Source organism: Cupressus sempervirens, chromosome 6 (genome assembly GCF_028749045.1).
Source record: "Cupressus sempervirens isolate cs-2001-9-10 chromosome 6, ASM2874904v1, whole genome shotgun sequence".
Lineage (NCBI taxonomy): Eukaryota > Viridiplantae > Streptophyta > Pinopsida > Cupressales > Cupressaceae > Cupressus > Cupressus sempervirens.
The window spans coordinates 709,496,712-709,514,809 of NC_143123.1; the positions used below are offsets into that span (position 1 = coordinate 709,496,712).

Sequence of the window (18,098 nt, forward strand, 5' to 3'; positions counted from 1 at the left end):
CTTCTAGATTTGCACCGACTTCTAACGTAGCTTCTGGAACCTTCTATTTGGTCGGTGGATGCCTACTAGCACTTTCTAGAATGTACTCCTAGTCCTTAACCCTCTGTGATCTATTTAAGGAGATTTTTGGCATTGTAAAAGGCAGTTCAGAGTGGAGTTTGAGATGAGGTACTGGAAGGAGAAATTATCTCCAGATTTATGCTATTGTAAGCCCTTAAGGCATGTTTTGAAGTTTATTTTCCTGTACTATTGTACTGGCTTATTTTCTCTGTTAATATAATTTTCCCTTTTCTATTGTGTCCATTATGTTCTTGGGTTGTGTCCCCATCAATTCTTTGGATCCCTTGGCGGGGCATTACAATTGCAATAGTCCAAGGATAATTATCCATGTATTTGTTTTAGACAAGTATTTCTTGAACTCTTATCATTTTCTTCACAAAGTTCTAGTGTGAAATGCACCAAAAAGACTTGTTTTCATCTCATATTATTCAGTATCATTGAACCAATAGTTTTTCAAATTTAGTTCATTTTCCTTGGCAGCCTATGCTGTTATGTGAACACCTTATTTATGTGACCTTGGTCTCCACCATTGTAAGATAAGATATGATCTATTTTTTGTGATCCATCATGTATCTGCAAAGAACTTCTTAGTAAAGTTAGCAAAGAATGTTCTCTCTTATATATATTAGCTAAGGATTCCCAAGAGCTTCAATTTTAATCTAACAAAACCAACTTCTAACAACTGTAACTTTAAATTTTTCAAAACTCTTGAGAATTTGATTTTATGAATTTTATATAATTCTCAACCACACTAGGGAAATAGTTTGGCCTAATGCTACATCCTGGGACTTACACCTTGTCAATTAAGGTACAAATGTGGTTTGTTGTACTTAATTTTAAATTTGGATGCCATGGGAAATTGTAGTCCTATCAACCACACTAGGGATGTACCTTGGCTTAGCTGATTTATGCCAGAACTTGTTCCATTTTGGTTGAGGTGTTCTTCACATAGAACTCAACATGGAATGTCTCTTAACTGTACACTTGGAGGCCATAACCTATTCTCCCCTTCTCAATTAGTCCAGAATATAGCTTTGCTTGGATGCTGAATCCTAGGACTTGCAGTTTATTGGTTGAGGTATGCCACACTTATAATTTATGTAGTATCTTATGCAATTTAACACCTAGACATGTTTTTGAGAGATTTGATGGTTATAAAATCTCCGTAGCTTTTTATCTCTATCTTAGATAGATCAACAAGCCTTGATTTAACATAAGCTTTATCAAAAGCTCAAAATGCAAAGAGTTGCAAATTTGAAAATACATATAAGATAAAGTTTAAAATTTATGTTTTTTAAACCCAATAAGTGTATTATACCCTTGTGGTGCATTGTCTAGGATGGAATCTAAAAAAAAATTTCCTTACCTAACTTCAGCTCACCATAATAAGAAAGTGTATAGCCATCTTTAAGAAAGTATGTAGCCAACTTTCTATCTTTAAATATGATAAAATTTTGGTCCCTACAATATTTTTGCCAATTAGATATACATGTAGTCTATTGCTTGGTTAAGCTAGAACCTCCTGTTGCTTATAATGTTTGAGGAAGGTAATATGTAATATTACATATTTTTTACCATCCTTTATTTAGTGCTTCAAGACTTGTCAAATGAGCTTAACTACTTTAACTAATCTCGAGAAGTCTTTTTGTCTAAATTTTTGTTTAAAGATTAATGATACATTTTAATTTTTCCAAATGTCTATGGCCAACTTTCTATCTTTATATATCATAAAATTTTAGTCCGAATAATCTTTTACAATTAGATATACATGTAGTCTAATGATTAGTTAAGATAGAACCTCTTGCTATGTATAATGTTCATGGAAGGTAATATATATTATTACAAATATTTTTTTAATCCTTTATTTAGTTTTACTAAAAGGCTTTCCAAATGAGCTTAATTACTTTAACTAATCCTAAGAAGTCTTTTGTTTGGATTTCCATTTAAAGATTAACTATCTTCTTTTGTTTAGTTCACTTTATTGTTTCACTTTGTCTTCATTTTCCATCCTCTTTTCCTCCTTCCTCTATTTTATACAATCTCTTTGTTGACATTTGCTTTAGTTTTAGGCCTCTACAATTATTTATGCCCATTCCTTCCATGCTTTTCACTTTATTTGTAGATTTTTTTAATTGGATCCTTCTATCTATAAACTAGTTACTATTGCAAGCTCAAAATTTTGATTGACACAAAAATATATAGGCTTTCTTTCAAAATTTGTTTTACAAGGTATTAAAAGGTCCTTATCTTCAAGATGCTTTTATAGTTTGAATTTCATTAACTCTCTTGTAATAAAATTGGTAGATTTCCTTTTATTTGATGCTTTGTAAGTTTCTTTGATTTGATTCTTTGTAAGTTTGTACTTTATATCCCAATAGACTATATTATAAAGACTAGGACCAAAGAACTTTTCCAACAATCAAAAAACTCATCCAAAAAAATCTAAAAGTAAAAACCATTTTTTCTAAAATTATTTTTGATTGTGAAAGAAATACTTCAACTAACAATATGAAGACACAAAACAAAAGCCACTTTTGGAAGTGAGAATGGTGTTGGTTTTAGTTTTAACAAGTAAACTAATCGCATAGATACTGATGTTTCATGTACAATTACATTAGGTAAACAATTTTGATTTATTTTTAATATGTGAATATTGACATTTAGTTATCAATTATCAGCTAAGCTCAATTTTTAATTTTGTAAAACTTCAGCAAATTATGGCTATTTAATCCTCTACTCAACTTTAGGCATGCTTTAACATAAAAATTAATAATCAAATCTTATGACCAAAATTTTAGGGCTAAAAGACCTTCTGATATTCAAGTTCACTTGTTTTAGACAATCCATGCTCTCAAATCAAAAGGTCTATAATTTTGACCTTGCCCTGTCTAGGTTTGTCCAAATTGTGCCTAGCGATACTTTCAAATCCCCTTTGTCCATTTCTTTGTTTCACTATTTAGTACAAGAAAATACCTGATAGATGGAGCATGCAATGTTTTTTTCGAACATGTCACTTCTTAGACACTTTAAATGTATTATCATTGAACTCAAGGACCATCATGGATACTATGATTGATCAAATCTCTTGAACATTACAAGGTTCTTCATCCTAGATTTGGTTGACAAATTGAGATTAGTTGTGACTCTCATGTAGCAAGAATTGGTGGTTGAGCTAATAAAATCAGACTAGATAGTCATATACTCTATGTTACAATATTAGATTAGAATAAAGTTACTAAATTAAGAATTGACAGGAGGGTTTCACACAACATTACAGTTCATTGAGAAATTTTTATATTTTTTTTGTTCAAAAGATTGAGGGGAGTTTGAGAGAGTGCTAAAAAATAAGATGATTTAAGAAAGCTTGAAAAGAAAATAAACCCTACTCTATCAAGAAATTCATAGTTAAGTTCCTATTTTTGTTGGTAATACTTGTATATCAAACATCAAATCATCAGGAATATTATGAAAATACACTTTGGAGAAATAGTTTACTATTTTAGTTGTAGCATGAATGCTAATAATTATGAGATTTAAGTTGTTAATTCACTTAGCTATTAGCATAATGTCATCCTAACATGAAATGTAGATCCAAGGGGTACATAATATTAGTTACAAAAGTAACCTTTACTAATTTTAAGAGTGAAAAGTAACCTTTACTTGCATTGCTACCAACGTATCAAATTCTGATGGGGATGGTTTCTTCTAGTTGGTTTTCTCTTGAAAGCTATTTATACTCACATGAGGAGAAGATTAACTAGCTGATTTATACATAACCATAAAAGTAGTTGAAATTGGGAGACCTATTGTTGTTCAAGGTACTATGAATGAAGTGCAAGGCATTACAAATGAACTGCAAGCATGCATGTCAACTACAATCCAATCATAGTGGGTAGGTATGACCCCTTCTTTTGAGATCATATCTAGTTGAGATCTAGTTGGTGATCATATTGTTTGTTTAAACTCAATTGATGTAGATAGTAATGGATGGAGCACTTATGTCTTATGGCCAATAAACTACACTTAATGTTTTGCAAAGAAATGTCCTTTGGTAGCTTGGAAGTTTCAACTATTAATTCCTAGAGAATTAGATTTATTTTTTCAATTACCTAAGATTAAAGCTATTTTGGCAATAGTAGAGGGAAGCTAACATAGAAAAGGTTGTCAACAATAAATGTTGTTTCTAACTTTTGTGTGCTAATGTCCCACATTTTATGTTGTCCTATCTGAGGTCACATTTGATCATGCATGGCTTAATGAAATAAATGATCATATGATATTAAGGTCTACAAGAGGCTATAGAATATATACTAAAATTTAAAAGTATGCAAGCAAGATATAAGAAAGGTCAAGTCTATTCTATATCTATCAAATGTATTTCATTAGAAGTTTTGACATGTAAATCACTTGACAACTTTCTTGGTGTGTACTTTGAAAGTTAGTACTATGACAAGGCTGACTTGGGCCTTTGGGGTGAAATATTACATCCATATTAAGATAAGAAACTAGTTGTTGAATTTTATCAAATATTTTCAATGGTATTTTTTTATCAAGAGATCTTAGAGATTCATTATTATTTAATATTTTACCATGTTTGTCACTAATAATATAGCATTATAATACCCAAGAACTTGCTTATAGATGCTTGACTAGGACAATATTAGGTTGTAAGTAATTGGATTATTGTGCTTCTACTTCTTAGTTTTAGATAGCATCAGTTCTATTTTTTTCCTAGTTTTCCAACTTAATAGCCAAGAAGGAAAGATGAGGTATTTATGAATTAAATTGATTTTTAAAGAGAAGCAGGTTGGCATCACTAGAGAGATAAGATTGTGTTTCTATCTATATAAGTATTGACTTCTCTTTAGTTAGGAAGAATATAGAGAGATGTTTGGCTGGAGTTTGAAAGATGGGAATTGGATATTTCTTTCAGCTTTCTTCAGTTATTGTGACTAGCAGTGTCTCACACTCTATCTTCAAGAAGCCATCATGCCTTGTCACAGTACTTTATAGTCACTAGTTCCTCATTGGCATACCTCTACTTAGCTCATTACTACCTTTTTCACATATTATATCCTTTGCATGGTGTGAAAAGGTCATCTAGTTCTACCAATTCTTTTGGTCATTCTATGTCTATTAGACCCCATGTCGATTTCTTACATCAATGAAACTCCTCTATGAACTCATAGAGATAGATCAGAGCTCCTATCCATTCGTAATCGTATCCTTCTATGACTGATTTATTTTTTCCAAGAAAGGATTCCTAGTCTCTCTCTCTCTCTCTCTCTCTCTCTCTCTCTCTCTCTCTCTCTCTCTCTCTCTCTCTCTCTCTCTCTCTCTCTCTCTCTCTCTCTCTCTCTCTCTCTCTAAGACACCATTTGGTGCTCCTATCGTTATCAACAATCTTGTTGTAATATTTTAGTCCCATAGACCTTTTGGTGGTCTTTCATTGGACATTAATATTATTATCTTATCTTATCTTATCTGCCATGATTGCTACTTTTATCATTGCAATTTACTTTGGATGAGGTCTATAAGGGGAAGAGTATGTTTCGGAGGTGCTTTCTCTTTCACCTTATGAATCTTATTGTGACAATATTTCTAGGAGCACTTCTTATCATCACGTGAGCCCCAATTAAGATGTTTGTTCTTTGAATTATAAAGAGTGTGAAAATTATGAGAAGGGATTCTAAACCTTGTAATTTCTCCCTATTTAATTTATTAATTTTACTCTCCATACATAAGAATACTGAGTCTTGATAGTAATTAGTAATTTGTATTTTTTTTTTAATGTTGAATATTGTATGATTCTTCACTTTTCAATGTTTACAACATGTAATGATGTCTATATGGTGAATTTATTATTTAGCTTGTTAATATCATCACCAATTATGCTTTGCAAAGTTGTAACTAATTTTTTTTTTTTTTGACCCCTTGCTATGCTTGTGCCTTTTGCGACATTTTTCTATCAATTTTTTTACTTCTTTTATCTTTAGTTCAAGTTTTATCTTAGACACTAAGTTCTTTCAAAGGTTTTTTTCCTCTTATATAACTCTTTAACAAATTCTTTCTTTTAAACTTCCCTTAAATATCTGATGTAAGATCTAACCTTTTAATTTATGTCAACAACATTGCATTTAGTTTCATAAGAGTTTTACTTCTTTTGGGAAGATTAATATTTAGATGTTGGGTTTTCAAGTTATTGTATTATTTTGTAGAGTTCCATTTCTACTATTTTATTTTCATTGAGATGTACTTACTTGAAGGGATATTTGTACTTAATTGTTATCACACTTGTTAAGTTTAAATTTCTTTACTACTTTGGTTAAATAATATTCATGACCTAGGGTTTTCTAACCTAGTAGTTCTCTAATGAAACTAAATATTCTTGTTGATTCTAGTGGACCTACTCTTGTTCAATTGAATATACTTTCATTTTCTTGCCAATGTAGACACCTAAATGACTAGCTACAAAAAATCCAAATTGTGAATGATACTAACAAGGTAAGAGTATCTTAATGCACTTACTATTTAAAGGTGGAATTTACATGGAAAAATATGACCCTTATAAGTATGTACGTCTATTTTACATTTTTCTTCAACCACTATTTGGGTTCTATATGTATGATCATAATATTTTTGATCTTATTGCTTCTTTATGCAGTGCTTGGTCATTATTAAACTAACCACTACTTTCTATTTACCTTACTAAAGGATTTTGTAATTGAGATGCTAAGATCCATAATAGAGTTAGTAAATTATGGTGACCAACATGATCCATCATTTTTTGAGTAAGATTTTTTTTGTAAACTCATCTATTTAAATTTTTAATTTTCCTTTGGTTGATATTTTTGGCATACAAATCTTTTGATATTTTTTATGAAATTCAAGTTTTGACCTTTACTGCATGCAATTTTTTTATGGAGAAGCAAGTAGTGTCATAGTTGCTTCATGTTCTAAAGATTAGTAAAATAGAGAGCACAGTTGTATAGTTACTACAACCACTAAGCATCATGATTCAGAATTTCTAGAGTGAGTAGGCAATTTGTAAGTTCAAATGAAAAGGCTTTCTTAAGGCATATATTTTGCACTAAATTGTTTGGAATAGTTTTCCAAAAGGATCTATGTGTGGAAAACCATTGAATTTTGTTTTAAAGTGTAATTTGTCAATCTATGTAGATTATTTGTTCAATAATGGGCATGTTAACAATGTCACCCTATATCAATTTAACTTTGACACTAATGAACTACTTAACTACTGTATATACTTTTTGAGGTCCGAAACTTGGTTTTGGTTCTTGTATACCTTTTGTTATATGTTATCCATTTATTACATGGAGGGAATATGTTGCAATTTAATTGGGCTAACCATTATTTTATAGGATAGTGAGTGGAAAGCTAGATAAGAATATAATTTCTCTTCTTGTAAAGATTCAGAATGTATGTTTACCTAATCTTTGTACAATATAATTCCTGCAAGATAAGCTTTAGATTAGCAAATAGTTGTTTATCTAAGATTGTTGGGTGTAATAGTGAATTACTTTGAATCTAATGTACGTACAGTAATTAGTTTGTACTTTGTAGTAATGTGGAAGGTGTGGCTCAATGCTTGTGGAATTGAAACTTTATAGCTTCCATTTATATTTTTTCATTGGCTCTAAAGTCAATATAATATACATGCTCTATTCTGGTGAATAGTCTATTTCAATTTTCTTTTCACCTAGTTCTACTCCTCTTTCCATATTTATCAGTGTCAAAATGAAGAAGCTATTCTTTCTAAATGCACAACTATTTTAAAATTTTATAGGATGAAGTCATTTCCTTTCCATTGTATAGTGAAGCAATCAAATTTTTCATCATGAAGAAAACATGGCCCAAATAGCCGTGCATGCTCTGACACGTAACATTTACCATGGTAACAATATGTCCTTTGTAGCCATATGTTTACTTTGTTAATTTTTCTCTATACTACATGCCATTAGCATTTGTTGTGGGATTGCTAATGACTAGATTTAATTGTCAAGAGAGAATGGATCTCATTTAAGTTAATTGGTTTTATGATTTTATTGGTCATAGTAATTGATGAATCTATTCATTAATTCATCACTAGTCTTGAATTGGTGGGGTACTTCTTGGATTTCGTGAAGATTCTAAGGAAATAATTCTTTATGTTCAATGAGATTGTTGTTAATGACTCAAAGTAAGTATCCTTTTAGTTTTTGATTATCACTTTGTATTCTAATATAAACAATAAAACTATTTAATTGCTAATATAGGACTTTTGATTCTTTCAAGATTATTGGGAAGGTACATGCCACACTAGTAGAGATTGGAGAAAACCTATGCTATTCTAATGACATCATTTGTGATTATGTTCCCTATTTGAGTAACTAATGACACATCATTTGTTTCACTCATTGCTGTTGACAATTTTGTTATCTTCTCTTCAGTCATCTTCTGTTACTATGAGAACTGACATACTGAACTCAAATTGCTTCTATTACTATGATAACTAACATACTAAACTTAAATTGCTTTTGATTTCTATAAGAGATTTTATTTTTTCTTTTTAAAGTCTAACCTTTTTCCTATTTTTCCTATAAGATAAATTCTTACTAGTAATAAGCTCCAATAATTATCTATAGGGTACTAGATTGTGTGCTCAGACATCGTTATACTTTCTTTCTTTCATTTTACAAGAAGTCCAATTCAAAGACTTGGTAAATAAAAGTGGAGCTACTCTTCTATGCCCACCCATGATGTTTAGTTTACATCTAGATAGTGACTCTAATATCCATGAAACTATTAAAGGTTTTTCATGGGGGACTAGAAAGTTGGACCAAGAAACTGTTAGAGTAAATAATTAATTATTTATTCTATTACTTAAGATTACTTAGGTAAATGCATGTATTTAATAGTTGTAGAGATAATTTTTTGAAAACATGGGGGTTTTTTCCCTTCTAGCATGTTCTGCCCTTTTGTGGAAAGTGTGTTTAGTTGTCAAACTTATCTTCTACCACCTTCCAAGCTTGTTCTACAAGCTTCCTTGAGGTCTCTATAAGTGACCTCTCTTTCATTGTAAATTTATTCCATTCACATAAAAATTCTAATTTTCTATTGTGAAATATTCTCTTGTGCAGTATTTACTTCATCTCTTTCCTCCCTAGGTTTTTGTTCAGCAAGCTATTTGCATTGCAGATGATCTTGGCCCATCTTCGAAGTTGGATTCTCAACTCGTATAGAAACTACATCTGATACTTAAAGTTCCATGGATTTAAACATGTAGAAGCAAGAAAAACAACATAATACTCTTGATTCATCAATGACTTACTACCTAGATTCTACTCAACAAGAAAGTGGAATGGACAAGAAACCCATTTTGAGGTAAGCTTATGCTAACCTAGATGCATTGTTAGTGCCCTTGTTCCAATCAACATTTTGTAAGTAATGGTCCCTCAATTGATCACCTAGAAATGTTGTGATTTTTTTTCCCTCACATAATTGGTGACATTGGATTAGTAATAAATAAGCCACTTTGATTCCTAAGCTCCACTAATGCAAGCACTAAAAATAATTCTTAATCATGAGCTAGATTTTGTTGACAACTTTAAATAATAAAATTGGTGGAATGCACTATTGTTTCTTCTTGGTGCCTGATGCTCATAGAAATATCAACAATTTGAGCTCCCAACCATGTCTCTTACACTTTGCAACCAAAAACAAAGATTGGGCTACAACTTTCCCCCAACTTTTTTTTTCTATGTCTACATATATTCTATGTTCTTTACAATGTAAGATATTTTTGTGGCCCTACTTATTTTATCACTGAAAGCTAAGTTACTATTTTGTCTTGGCCAAGGTTGGATGTGGAAGTTGGTGCATGTAGTTGTGTGGTGCATTTGGAAGCCCATTGGATGCCAGGAGGATGCACCCAGGGTGGATATGGTGAGATCACATAGGAGCTACTTAATATATATTATAGATTTTACATATCCTAGGAGCTACATATAAGTTTAGAAGAATTTTTGAAGAGCTACTTAATATATATTATAAATATTATATATCAGGACTTAGGAGTTGCCTTAATTTCCTATTTGGTTATAAGGAATTGATTGATTGAATTTATCAGAGCTACTTGAACATGTATTATATAGATAATATTTATTAGTATTATATATAATGTTTAGCAATATATAATAATAATAATTGGCAATATTATTATTTTATATTATATTTTATATATATATATATATATATATATATATATATATATATATATATATATATATATATATATATATATATATATATATATATATATATATATATATATATATATATATATATATATACACACACACACATACACATACACAGACACACACAAAATATATTACATGTGTGTGTGTGTGTGTGTGTGTGTGTGTGTGTGTGTGTACAAATACATCCATAAGCCTCCATATCCCCCCCCTCCAAAAAAAAAAAATCACACTTCCTATATCCACTTCGAAATATGCATCCGAATTGGTAACTTAGATTTTATGTAATGGCTACTTGAAGAATTAATTGTTCAATTCCTCATCAACTCTATTCTACTACTTCAACTTGAGCTTTGTTTTAAAATTATATTTTGAAAAATACTTTTTATTCAATTTTCTTTATATTAGAAAATAAAATAGAAACAATAGAAACCCTTAGATGGAACCATTTCTTATAACAATCAAACCTTAAAAAATCATAAAATAGAGAAATATATTTGAATGCATTGATAGAAATTATCTAAAGTACAATTGGAGGGCTCGATCATCATAGTTGAAGATGAATTTTCCATTACTAGTGGTTGAGATTTGTGGGAGATCAAATAAAAAGTATAAGTTTCAAAGAATGAGATGATTTTGTTAGACTTAGTGAGCTGCCATAGCCTAAATTTGCTATAATTCCACTCGGTATAGGATTCCTTTTCGGCCTTAGGGTTTTCTCATATCTACCATTGCTCTTCTCACAACACTTTTTATTACTCTTCACAAGCTCTCTTGTCCACTAAAATGATAAGATCTTTGGTGGTCCTACTCATTCCTATGCTCTACGCCAGAGCTTTGGCATGGTATGACATACATATATTTATGAGGAATCAAGAATTGTTGTTTATGCTTCCTTGCACTTTGTCTTCGCATTTTTCTTCTAGAGCATCTTACCTATATCAATGAAGGCACAACTAGTTTTAGTTCAAATGTCTAATCAAAGTGTATTTAAATTTTATTCTCTTTTGGATTAATGCCCAAGTACAACTTAAACAATACAACAATGGTTTAAGTACTTCCGTTGAACCCATATGACTACTCCTCCCTAAAGGGGAGTACCCATCACTACAAGGTTATTACCAACTTGTAATGTCCCATTTTGGAATGAACTTTAAATTGCTCTTAGTTTCCAATTTAAGGTCTTATGAATAGCTTCAAGTATTCATCCTATACTTGGAAAATATAGAATTTATATTTATTTTCAATCAATTCCAATTCCTTGAACCATATATATATATATTACGTCACCACCCATAGCTTTATGTGAAAGTGACTCAGTGTTGATGTTTCTATCGTAACTTCATATTCAAAGTTTCATGCCTCTTAATGATGGCAATCTGCAATATGTTCCCTTTTTACTTGTTCTACCTCCTTTGTGTTTCTCCCCTAACTGATGATGATGACCTCATACAAATATGATCCTCAAGTCTCTAACTAGTTGTGTCCCTTGACCTGATGTGTTATTTGATTTGTGTCATATCAAATATGTTATATTTTATTTTATGTAATGATATTTTGTTTATGTAATGTTAATTAGATTTAGGGATTAATTGTCTATGTATTATAATAGGGATAAGTAATATGAATAATATTATTTATAATTAATATGAGTAATTATAATTTATAAATAATTAATATTACCTATAATTATATTATTTATAATTAATATTACTTTGTTATCCCTATAGATTTAGGGACAAATTTATAATTAATATGAATAATATAAATTTATATTATTATGAAAAATGTAAATTCATAATTAGTAAGAATAATTGGACTATAAATATTTCTCTATATAGTTTGTCAAAATAGTATATTTTAATCATATAATGAACTATTATTATAAAAATTTATTTAGTTATAATTGTAGGATTCCTTTTACGAGGGGTCATGACACAACCTCCTTTAATTTGGCTCCCAATTTAACTATCAAGATTCAGATAGACTTCCTATTTTGATGTTGATAGTAGAACTATAGAATAATTGCATTGGTGCTTGTAGAGTCTGAACCTTCATACTATTAAATCTGGTGGATAGTGTTTGAACCTTCAAACTATTATAGTCAACTTTCTCTATGATATATCATAGTTTCTTCTATGGTTCCAAACATGTACCAAATTTTTGCATGGTACTCTGGAAACCTTTAAAACATAAACTATAATGCATGTCCTTAAATACCTAATACTTTTTAGGGTTTATTGCGTGTGTAACATAAAAGATACTACTTTTTTTTGTGTACTCAAAATACCCTAGTAGAGGGTTTTCATAGTACAAATTCAAACTTAATTTTCTCATCCAATATTGATTAGAATAACTTTCTTCAAAATTCAAAATAGAGGAAATTCAATGCCCATCATCAACATTAATGGATACTATCACGTTCTCCACACTCTCATCTTGATGATGGATCATTGAGTATGATCTGAAATGCTGATGCAAAAAAATCTCACACAATCTTACCTAGAAGCAGGATTCTCATTATCATGCATTGTGGAAATCTATTGTCTTTAATGTCAATAACTATTCAAACTGTCAACTCAAAATGTGCAAAGAAACTTTCAACTTTTATTGATATTAATCTTCTTACCCAGATTGAATCCCCATGTTTAGGCTTACATGCCTTGATAATATTTTCCAAAGCCTTAAAAGGCTGATACCACCTACCCAAACCTACTAACTACCTAATAAAACTTTAAAACTAACTACAACTCCTTCAAAACTAATTGTGTTAGTAAGCTCTTCTTCATTAATCATGTCTTTCTCAAGCAACTTAGATTCTTGTGTACGTGAATGCAATAAGCTATCCCGTAATACAAGACTCAACTGAAAGCTTTGTTTCAATTGAAAACTCTAATTTTTGTCAAATTAAATTTTTCTTTCCATTGAGAGGGTTGGCTCAAGCACAAGTTTTATTATGCAGAGAGGTTAATTTGTTCAAGAGGCTAATAAGAAAAGCCATTTGATGAATCTTTTTTATGCTTAAAAAGATAACAGATCTCATGGAAAGATAGATGCTAATAAAATCAACAAACATTCTTTGACATGTATTCCATATTGGTCATAAGATCCCTAAAATAAACAAAAAAATGCAATTAAAGCTATATCATGCATGGCATAATACATTTTCCATATTTAGCTTGTATAAAAGTTCTCATTTATCATTTCATTTAGGCATGATGCATATGTAGAATGGTATGTTGAAATTAGTCATGATTAGTACTGACTGAGAAAAATGATAAATGTTTATTGTAGCATTCACTGCCATTGTTGTAATGTCCCCAATTTTCTAGTATTAGAGTTTTAGGGATTAGCCTATTATTGTGATCCCAATAGGCTAATTAATTGTGGATAGAGGGTCTTCTTGTGGTAGTTCCTTGGCTTGGGAGGGTCTTATCTTCTTCACATTTTAGTAAGCTATAGGTTGGTCTTCATTTGGCTCAGATCAGACTTCGTTTGGGCTTAGTTTTGTGTACTTACTATTTGTGGTAAGTTGGTGTTGATTGAGATGGACCTTTTATATTTTTGGAAAGTGCATTTGGTCAAATGGAGAAATAATAGGTATGACTCCTATTTTAGATGACATAGTTAAATGATGAGTATTTTTAGAGTTATTACATTTTTAGTGACCAAATTATTATTAATTATTAAATGGCTTATTATAAAGTTATAATTTAACTTTATAATTTCACTTAACTTGAGAGTTGAGTTATCATTGGAAAGTTCCATTCATTAATTAGTTAAGCCAAGTCAAGTGGAAGAATCTAAAGGAAGCTTCTAATTAATATTCTCTAATGAAGCTTCTTGAGTGAAGTTACATTTTGGCAACAAAAGGGAATTTGAAGGTTATAAATACAAGCTTATTTGTTGAGAAAAATATGCTTGAAGATAAATTACTTTTGTTGCCTTTGTGGCTTTTTTCCTAAGTTTTGAATTTATGAGCCCTTGCTGAAGTATAAGAGTTTCTAAGTTTTTGAATATTGCCTGAAGTCACTGTTGATGTATAGTGATTTCATTGGTTAAATCTCCTATTTATGATTATCTATATCTAGGAGATTGGAATTATAATTTTGAGAATTTTGAACAGGTGTATGCAAATTATGTTAAGGTAAATAATTTTCTCTTCCCTCTTCTACTATTATACTTTTGTCTGAGAAAAGCTACAATCTGGAGTTCTAAGAATTGCACTAAACCACTATTGAGGTAAAGTGGTATTTTATTGTTTTGGAATTTCAAAATTTGGAGTCTTCTCATCTGCATAACTATGACTGAGTACTTGAATTGAATTGATAATCAAATCTGGGTTGTTATTCTCCAATTCTATGTTAACTATATTTTGGAGTCATTATTGAGTAGTGAATGATAATATGTAAAATTGGAACGGGGTGGAAAATACATCTACTATAGGAATTTTGTGTTGCTAGTTCTAAAAGCGAGTGCCAAAAGATAATTATATTCAACATCTAATATCTTGGGTTGTCGCATGAGCTTCTAGCAAACATCAAACATTGTTCCCACATAATTTTCAATCAAGTATCAACCATATCTAGGGCAAATTTACTACTATTTTGTGATGCTATATGATGACATTTATAGGCTACCAATATACATAGTCTAAGTGTTTAGTCTGTTGCTAGTGCACAAACCACACTGAAGGTCTATTGGTTGTTGTCACCATATGTAATAGACTTGAAGTGGAATCAACACTCCTACATCACCAATTTCTGGAATCTACATGTTCATGCTAAGAAGTAGCGTGTGGGTTAATTGGAGTCCTTTTGACTGAGATACAAATGCCAGGTTCTTAATATTAAATAAATAATTTTTGTTGCATGTTGTTGAAGCATAGTATATTAATGAATAAACTTAGAAGTTAAATGTGAAACCCTTGTCATTCTAAAAGATTATTTATTTGCATAGGGTAGAATTGTATAGCAATAAATGGCATTCATCTAATTTTTGTGAGCATTGATTACATTACCTAGCTTGAATTTGAAACTTTATATTTTGTCATATCTTGGAATCTTGCCAATTGTTTGACAAAATGTCAAATCACTAAATTGTGAAAGGATTTGATGTTTTTTTAAGCTATAGCAAGGTGAGGGTTTTTATAGTGGTATTAGAGTAGTTTCCTGCCAGCCTTCTTAATTATTATTTTGCTTCGTGCTTACATTTGAGATTGTCAAATTTATTTTGTGATTAGTATAGTGATGGGGACACAACCCAAGCATAGAATGGACACAACAGGAAAAGAGAAATTGTATTAACTATGAAAATAAGCTAGTACATTTAGTACAGAGAAAATAGACTTCAAAACATGCCCTAAGGGCTTAAAATAGCACAAAACTGGAGATAATTTCTCCTTTTGGTACCTCCTCTCAATTTCCACTCCGAACTGCCTTTTACAATGCCAAAAATGTCCTCAAATAGACACCGGAGGGTTAAGGACTAGGAGTACATTCTAGAAAGTGCTAGTAGGCATCCACTGACCAAGTAGAAGGCTCTAGAAGCTACGTTAGAAGTTGGTGCAAATCTAGAAGAATCCAAAAATGGTAACCAAACTTCTGAGAGGCATAACTTTTGAACCGTAGCTCTGATTGACGAACTGTTTACATTTCTGGAAATCTCTCGAAGCAGTCTAAAGCCCTATGGACCAGCTTTTCTCATCCCCCATTTTTTGGCCCTTTTTGAGGTCATTTAATTCCCCTAACCTGACTTTGAAGCATTCTTAGGAGGTCTCCAAAAACTAAAAAACTACGATAACTTTCAAACCGTGGGGCCTTTTGACCTGATTCTTTTTCTGGAATGCTCTAAATTACAATTACATTCATCTGGCCAATTTACACCTCCTAGTTCACCAAAATGATGGCTCAATTACATAATCCTATTTTTTTGGCATTTACACATATCCCAAGGTGTTCAAATACTCTATCCTAGAAAACTGATAGTGGAACTGTGAGAGTTGGAACCTTTATTTGACTCAAATGGGTATCCAGAAATGAAAACACATGAAACAAAAAAACTAAGTCTAAGTAAATTTTTTTTTTTGGGTGACACAGGATTGCCCTTATACCTCTGGATGCTCCTACATCATATAGTGACATGGATGGTGACAAGAGATTCATTCTAGGTAGATATTATACCCACATAGGGTGTACTTCTTTATCTAGGGATGGAGAATCCAGCATATGGGATGTTCTGAAATAGTTGGATGTGCTAGTGAAAAAGCTAGATCAAAATCATAAATGGATGACCCAACTAATTTCAAATCCAACATTTGAGTAGAGAATAATATCACTTTTTCAAAGAGCAAAATGTGATGATATAGTTCCAGCTATAGATGTGTGGGACATTTCTTATGAGTCACCACATGAGCTAAGCATAGTTCTGGTGGAATGTGATGAGAATTCATGTCAGGTTGAGTCAGATGATGTAGTTTTTTGCATGAGTTCCCAATTTCATATATTTGATGGTGATGAAACAATAGCAAGAGTAGGAGCATGCAAGGATATTGTCATATCGACAACCACTTTTGTGTTGGTTGAGTCATCTAGTGAGGAGTTTAGTAGTATGCATGTAGTTGTAGAGGTGTTCTCTGATGATAGTACACTTCTTATTGATGATGAGGTGAGTGATATAGTGATAGAGTCATGTTATAATATAGATCAAAAAAATGTTGATGTTTACTTCATGGACAACCCTATGTTTGAGATGGATGTATTGTTGTCTTATGACAATCCATTGTTTGAGGTTGATGTTGATCACTCACCTGAGCGGAGTTGGACTCAATTTTATCTATATGTAGACATAGTTTAGTTTTCTATAGCCATACTTGGTGATGTTCTTGTAGCCATAGATTTTTATGAGGATGTAGCTACAGGTACAGTTGGCATGAGTGCATATGGTTCTCCTATAGCTACATCTTTTTTTGGGATTTCTGGTGATGATCACAATTCTAGTCTAGTACATATTATATGGGTGGTTATGGGGAAGAAAAGTATGCTGAGATCTCCTACAGAGATATTTTTTGATGATGCACTAACTTTCACATCATCAACACAAGTTTTTGGTGCTATACTATAGGACATGTTGATGGTCCTAATGATATTGGCATACAGTTGGGATAGTGTTGACTGGGATGCCATGTAATTCTTCATTTGGGATTGAGGTGAAGGTTGTAGTTCATTGTATTTCCTAATTGCTTGAGGAAAAGCAATCTTGGGGAGGGAGGACTATAATGTCCCCAATTTTGTTGGCATCAGAGTTTTAGGGATTAGCCTATTATTGTGATCCTTGTAGGCTAATTAATAATAGATAGAGGGTCTTCTATGGTAGTGGCTTAGCTTGGGAGGGTTTTATCCTCTCCACATTTTAGTAAGCTATTGGTTGGTCTTCATTTGGCTTAGATTGAACTTCATTTGGGCATATTTTTGTGTACTTGCTATTCGTGGTAAGTTGGTGTTGATCAAGATGGACCATTTCTATTTTTGGAAAGTGCATTTGGTCACATGGAGAAATAATTGGTATGACTCCTATTTTAGATGACATATTTAAATGATGAGTATTATGGGAGTTATTACATTTTTAGTGGTCAAATTATTATTAATTATTAAATGGATTATTATAAAGTTATAATTTAACTTTATAATTTCACTTAAGTTGAGAGTTGAGTTATCATTGGAAAGTGTCATTTACTAATTAGTTAAGCCTAGTCAAGTGAGAGAATCTAAAGGAAGCTTC

General features: G+C 31.3%; 1 pseudogene; it reads left to right on the forward strand.

Moving 5' to 3' along the window:
- LOC149554251 (uncharacterized) overlaps positions 1-18,098 on the forward strand; it is a 170,764-nt pseudogene that overhangs the window by 100,580 nt on the left and 52,086 nt on the right.